The sequence below is a fragment of the Bombina bombina genome, chromosome 5 (assembly GCF_027579735.1).
Source record: "Bombina bombina isolate aBomBom1 chromosome 5, aBomBom1.pri, whole genome shotgun sequence".
NCBI lineage: Eukaryota > Metazoa > Chordata > Amphibia > Anura > Bombinatoridae > Bombina > Bombina bombina.
The window spans coordinates 1,047,834,247-1,047,840,849 of NC_069503.1; the positions used below are offsets into that span (position 1 = coordinate 1,047,834,247).

A 6,603-nucleotide genomic window follows, 5' to 3' on the forward strand; every position below is an offset into this window, starting at 1 on the left:
GGGGTTTAGTATAAACTACCTTTAAGATAATTTGATTTAGCAGGAATTGCACAACTGATAATAGTACTTTAGTTTAAATTTAAAGGGACATGAAACACATTTTGTTTTCTTTTAGGATTCAGAAAGAGCATGCAATTTTACACAACTTTCCAATTTACTGCTATTATCTAATTTGCTTCATTCACCTTATATCCTTTGCTGAAAAGCATTTTTTAAATAGGCTCAGTAGCTGCTGAAGGTAACTGCACAAATATGCCTCATGCTATTGACTCATACATGTGCATTGCTATTTCTTCAACAAAGGCTACCTAAAGAACAAAGCACATTGGATAACAGAAGTAAATTGGAATGATGTTAAAAATTGTATTTTCTATCTGAATCATGAAAGAAAAAATGTGGGTTTCATGTGCCTTTAAACAGCGGCATATTTTTCAGGCAGCAAAAATTCCTACGAGTTTAAATGCTGATGAATGACAGAATATGTTTGAATACATGTTTGAATACATGTTTGAATACATTGTCCCTTTACATGGGTGAACATTTGAATTTCTTAGCATAAAGTCAGGTGGGGATACCCACTGTAGGGAGCTGTCACCCTCATGTGTATTATTATATTTGAATATGTCATATATCCACAGTAATGCTGCTTTGAATAATGAATATAATTTTGTATAGACCTGGGGATATTGGTTTAATCCTCTGTTCAGAGTTTGAGCTAATCTGCTCCCAAGAGTCTCTGCAGTCGGACTTTCATTTAATTTGATGGTACAACATAGAAGGTTTGTGTGTGTGTTTTAAAACTCAAGTAACTTCATGTATCATATAATTTTAATGCAAAAATATTAATATTAAAAATAGTAATTTGTTAAAATATATGGATTTATATATGGACATGTGTGACTAAGTATTCTAGGTATATTAAACCCTATTTTTTCTATTTCATGACTCAGATGGAGCATACCATTTAAACAAACTGTGGACATCAGACAATCCAGACTTGTTCGTCCGGATGACTGACAAACCCCTCTCACGCAATCCATAAAACTTATATGAGGGGCTACTTATTAAGCAAAAAGCATATCACTAAAAACAAATAAGATGCCAAATAACTAAATTACAAAAGGAAATAGGACGTCCTAATGGAGTTCCTAATCAAGATCTATTATTGTTACAGTCAGATATCAATAACTTTATTAGGCAGGATAAGAGGGCAAGGATTTCCACACATACTCTACTGACACCGACAATTGGGTGGAGTAGGTGCTCCTAATTGAATAGATTATAATCAAGCCACGAGACTTGCACACTTTATTCCATTGAGTAAAAGAAATTCAGTTTTTCTATGGACTAAATTGGAATCAGAAATAGGGGGCTATAATTCACACAAAGATATACTATGGGGAGGTCTAAAAGGACTAATCAACATATCACTCATTTTCCAATTATAGAATACTCTTTGCAGATATGAACCTTATTGACAAAATCATTATCGTTATTCCCTGTGAACTCTGTAAAACTCTCATTGAGTCTCATAGAGTTGCAGGTGTCCTGGAAAAGGGTAAAATTATTTTATTTTCCCAAATGCAACAAAAATGACATCCACTAGATCTTTATTGGTATCTATATCTACATATTGCATCAGCAGTGCATAGGTACATAGCACCTCAGAGCTTCAGAAAACTACTCTCATAAATCTGTGCAGTTCTCCTAATAGGCCAAACATGAAAATGTATCCTGTCCTACAAGCTGCTGAGAATAAAACTAAATCTAGAATAATACTTACAAGGGATAAAGATATAAAAGAAAAATATAACAAAGAGTAGGAAAATATTTTCTATAAAATAAGCAAAGTCCTTCTAAGTGCAGACCTGAGGGAGAATGTCTTACAAACATTTTTAGATGGTATCTGAAACCCTTAATGACCTCTCACTTAGTTTAAGAAGGTAGTAGGGTCTGTTATATAGGGTGTAATGTAGAGGTTACTTATATTTATATTTGGTGGAGCTGCCCTAGAATTAAAATAATTTGGGATACGCTATTTACCTTTCTAGGTAAGCTTCTAAATAGTAATCTAACTCTCACAATTACACAAGCTCTCTTGAATGAAAGTATCAGAATGTATAATTCATACATTAATATATTTAGAAAAATTGCAATAACAGCTACTAGAATATGTATAGCTAAACATTGGCAGTTTGGAACGCCTACGTGGTCTGAGGTTTTAGCTCAAATATATTTATATAATATGAGAACAAGTGGACTGGTGGCAAGATTCCACTAAAGTTTTCCATAAGGTATGGTTTTACTGGCTACTTCAAGGCAATATCTAAATATAGTGTGATCTCTTGGGAGATAAGTCAGAGATGATTAAAACATTCTTCTGAACTTAGATGTTGGAATATTGATCGGTAAGTCAACCACTTCAATGCAATGTAATATCATGTCTACAGAATATAAGAAAATATTTCAATATAAAACAAAAACTAAATTTATGCTTACCTGATAAATTTCTTTCTTTCCGGGCATGGAGAGTCCACAATTTCATGCCAATTACTAGTGGGAACCAATACCCAAGCTTGAGGACACAGAATAAAATGGAGGGAGAACAAGACAGGCAGACCTAAACAGAAGGCACCACCACTTGAAGAACTTTTCTCCCAAAGGAAGCCTCAGATGAGGCAAAAGTATCAAATTTGCAGAATTTGGAAAAAGTATGCAAAGAGGACCAAGTGGCCGCCTTGTAGATTTGCTCCACAGAAGCTTCATTTTGGAAAGCCCAGGAAGAAGAGACAGCCCTAGTGGAAAGAGCCATAATTCTCTCAGGAGGCTGATGTCCAGCTGTCTCATAAGCTAATCGGATAACACTTCTTAACTAGAAAGAAAGAGTAGTTAAAGTAGCTTTCTGACCCTTACACTTACCAGCAAAAACATTGAATAGGGCAGAAAATTGCCGAAATTTTTTAGATGCTTGCAGATAAGATTTTAGAGCATGCACAACATCCAGGTTGTGTAAAAAGATGTACCTTTTGAGAAGAAGGGCAAGACAAAAGGAAGGAAAAACAATTTCTTGATTGATGTTGCGATCCGACAATACTTAGGAAGAAATCCCAACTTAGAACGAAGGACCGCCTTAGCTGCATGAAAAATAAGGCAAGGAAAATCACGTTGTAGAGCCAAAAGTTCAGAGACTCTACGAGCAGAAGAAATAGCGAGTAGATATAAAACATTCCAGGAGAACAACTTGATATCAACTGAATGCATAGGCTCAAACAGAACCTGTTTAAACACTCTATGAACAAGGATAAGACTCCATGAAGAAGCAACAGGCATAATTCTGACAAAGGCCTGAACAAAGGACTGAACATCTGGTGAATCTACCAAATATTAGAGAAAAAGAATAGATGTTGCAGAAATCTGAGCCTTCAGAGTACTGACTGACAAACCTTTCTCTAGGCCATCCTGAAGAAAGGATAAAAAATGGGGGCTCCTCACCCTACTCCAAGCGAAACCCTTAGATTCAAACCAATAAAGATATTTATGCCATACCTTATGGTAAATCTTATGTGTAACAGGATTATGATCTCAGAGCATGGTAGCAATGACCTTCTTAGAAAAAAACACACCTAGTAAACCTAGATGATCAATAACCAAGCTGTCAGCTTCAGAGAATTTAGATTTGAGAGGGGGAAGGGACCCGAAGTAAAAAGGTCCTTCCTCAGAGACAACCTCCATGGAAGAAGAAATGATGTATCTAGGGGGGGTTTCTGGTACACGGTCAAAGACTCCAAACGGTGCAAAACCACAACTAAACACTTACTGCTGCCCAAACATACCTGGAGAGCCTTAGCAGATGGCGGATCAGACCGTAAAGCAACAGTATGTAAACACAAATTGCAGGCTCTGCTCATTTAGTGTAGGATAAAAAATATAAACTTTATTAATTCCAAAATAAAAAATATAGTTTTCCCAGGCAAAGGGCATGCACAGGAAGGACTGTCTTATGCGTTTCATGCCCCCTAGTGGCGCTTATTCATAAACAAGCCACTAGGGGGCGTGAAACGAGTAAGACAGTCCTTCCTGTGTTTGCCCTTTGCCTGGGAACATTATATTTTTATTTTGGAATTAATAATAAAGTTTATATTTTTTATCCTACACTAGCTGAAGAAGAAATGACATCTACACCATATCTGCGAACCAGAACCTGCGAGACCAAGCAGGAGCTATTAGAATCACAGACGCCCTTTCCTGATAGATATAAGCTATTATTCGAGGAAAGAAGAAAACAGAGGGAACAAGAATGCTAGATCGAAGACCCAAGGAACCGCCAAAGCATCTATCAGAACTACTTGAGGATCTTGTGACCTAGACCATACTTTGAAAGCTTGGCATTTAAAAGAGACGCCATCAGATCCAACTCTGGAACCCCCCACCTGAGGGATATCCATGAGAATACTTAAGGATGGGGAACCCACTCCCCTGGAGGAAAGATCTGTCTGCTCAGAAAATCCACTTGCAAGTTGTACACCCCTGGAAAGTGGATTTCAGAAAAGAGAGAATTGTGAAAATGTGAGTCACCTCCTTCATAACTAAGGAACTCAGAGGTCTTCCCTGGAGGTTAAGATACGCCAATGAGGAAAATGTCAGACTGAAATCTGATAAATCAGACCGAACATAGTTGAAGCCAAGCTGATAGAGTATTGAAGCTTTCTCTCAGTTCCAAAATGTTTATTGGGAGAAAAGGCTCCTCTCTGGTCCAAAGACCCAGAGTTTTTAAAGTACCTCAAACTATTCCCTAGCCCGACAGACTGGAAGCCTAAGTCACAATCTCCCAAGATGGTCTCAGGAAGCAAGAGTTCTCTGAGACAGATGATCCTGAGAAAATTTTAAGATAGAGAGACTCACGTTATTAAGTCTAGGATTATCCTCTGAGAGAGATCCAAGTGGTCCCTGTTCCATTGTATGAGCATGCAAAACTGTAGAGGTCTCAGATGGAAATGAAAGGAATAATGTCCATGGAAGCAACCATTAGTCCAGATAGGGCACCACTGCTATTCCCAGAAATCTGACCACCTCTAAAAGGGTCCCCTGAACCTAAAATTTGAGGGGCCATAGCACGGCCAAATGGAAAGGCAACAAACTGGTAATTTTTGTCCAAAAAGGCAAACCGTTAGGAACTGGTGATGTTCCCTGTGAATGGGAATCTGGAGATAGGCGTCCTTCAGGTCTATGGACAGCACTTGGCATTCCCAGGCGGTCTCCCATCTAAGAACTAACCAGGCCCGACCCTGCTTAGCTTACAAGATCAGACAAGATAGTGCGCATTCAGGGTGGTGTCGCCATAGGCTCGACATGAGCTGACCTTCCTGAACTAAAGGAAGAATAGAACGAATAGTTTCCATTTCGAAGGACGGTACCTTGAGGAAGTTCCCTCTTTTTTGGGAACTACAAAAAGATTAGAGTAAAATCCCTGACCCTGTTCCTTTACTGGAACTGGAACAATCACTACCAGGGAAGATAGGTGCTTTACGCAGCTTAAAAAGGCCTCTCTTTTCACCTGGATTCAGGACAACAGTGACAGGATAAATCTGTCCCTGTGGGGGGAAGACTTTAATCCTAATTTGTAACCCTGGGATACTATTTCCACAGCACAAGGATCTGAGACATTGCCTATTATTCTCAGGCTAATCTTTGCTTTGAATACCTCATTCTATATAGCATTTATTTAGTGTTTAATATTACCATGAAGACCACATGTAATGCATTTTTGATTAGGGCTGCCATCTGTCCCCCACATAAATACTGGACAATCTGACGTTGATTGCAATGGTAGGGAGGGTTGCACGATGCCCCGCCAAAAAAGCTCTACTATAGCCCTCATTCTTGATCCCACCATGAGCAGTCATTTTACCCCTTGGATGCCAATAACATAAAAATAAATAATTGCTCCTCTTTGGCTAACAGTAACACACGTAAACAGAACATGAATTGACCCCTTGACTGACCCTCACTTTTTCTGCTCAATATTTGTAATACATTGAGGCCTTTTACATTCTGCAAACACTCAGGGACTTTAACAAAAATAAAACCGACTACTTAAGTGTCTAATATTTTTGTGATGATTTTACTGGACAGCCTGCTGAAATACTGGACTGTCCAGTTGAATACTGGACACCTAGTAACCAGTGTTCCCTCTTAGGCCAGTTTTGTGTGCTGCCCAGAAACAGTTAATTAGGGAACTGCACCCTTCAATTAGCAAACACTGCACAATGCAGGATGCAAGGTATGGTTCTCTTATTCCCTGTTTCACTGCTGGGCTGCACACAAAACTGGCCTTAGAGGGAACACTGCTCGTAACCCTCTTTTGATATGGTTAAACTGAAAATTCTATAAACACATCTCCTGTTTAAAAGTATATTTTATCCATGTTTTCTAATTCTCATCTGTGGTATGTTATATGAAATGTTAAGCAGGACCCAGCACAAGCAGAACAATTTACATAGCTATAGCTAATAAAACAATGCTTTATCATGCTTCAGGCCACCCTGCAATGTGTATGACTAATGCACATACATTTATATTACTAAAAGACTAAAACAATGAACT

General features: G+C 38.3%; 1 pseudogene; it reads right to left on the reverse strand.

Annotated features, from left to right (window-relative positions):
* Positions 1–5,225: 5,225 nt before the first annotated feature.
* On the reverse strand, positions 5,226–5,344 carry LOC128661814 (uncharacterized; annotated as a pseudogene).
* Between the last annotated feature and the right edge of the window lie 1,259 nt (positions 5,345–6,603).